This window comes from Gavialis gangeticus, unplaced genomic scaffold (genome assembly GCF_001723915.1).
Source record: "Gavialis gangeticus isolate Ggan-Ray unplaced genomic scaffold, GavGan_comp1, whole genome shotgun sequence".
Taxonomy (NCBI): domain Eukaryota; kingdom Metazoa; phylum Chordata; order Crocodylia; family Gavialidae; genus Gavialis; species Gavialis gangeticus.
The window spans coordinates 46,964,372-46,964,610 of NW_017729029.1; positions in this window are offsets into that span (position 1 = coordinate 46,964,372).

Here is a 239-nt window from a genome sequence, read left to right on the forward strand (position 1 = left end):
CCCCCAGGCTCAGGCGAGCGCCCTGCCCGGCCGGCTGCCTCCCCTCACGGCTCCCGCGCCGGCCCTGAGGAGGAGGTGGGCGCCGGCACGAGGCTTTCCCTCCGCGATGCCCTCTCAGCTCGCTGGTGCCGGCTCCGCTCCTCCTCCCTTCCTGCGCGGGGCGGGTTGCCCCAGCTCTTCGCCGTGCCCTTGACCGAGACGGAGCCCCGGCCCGCCGGCACCGCACCGCAGCGCCTCCC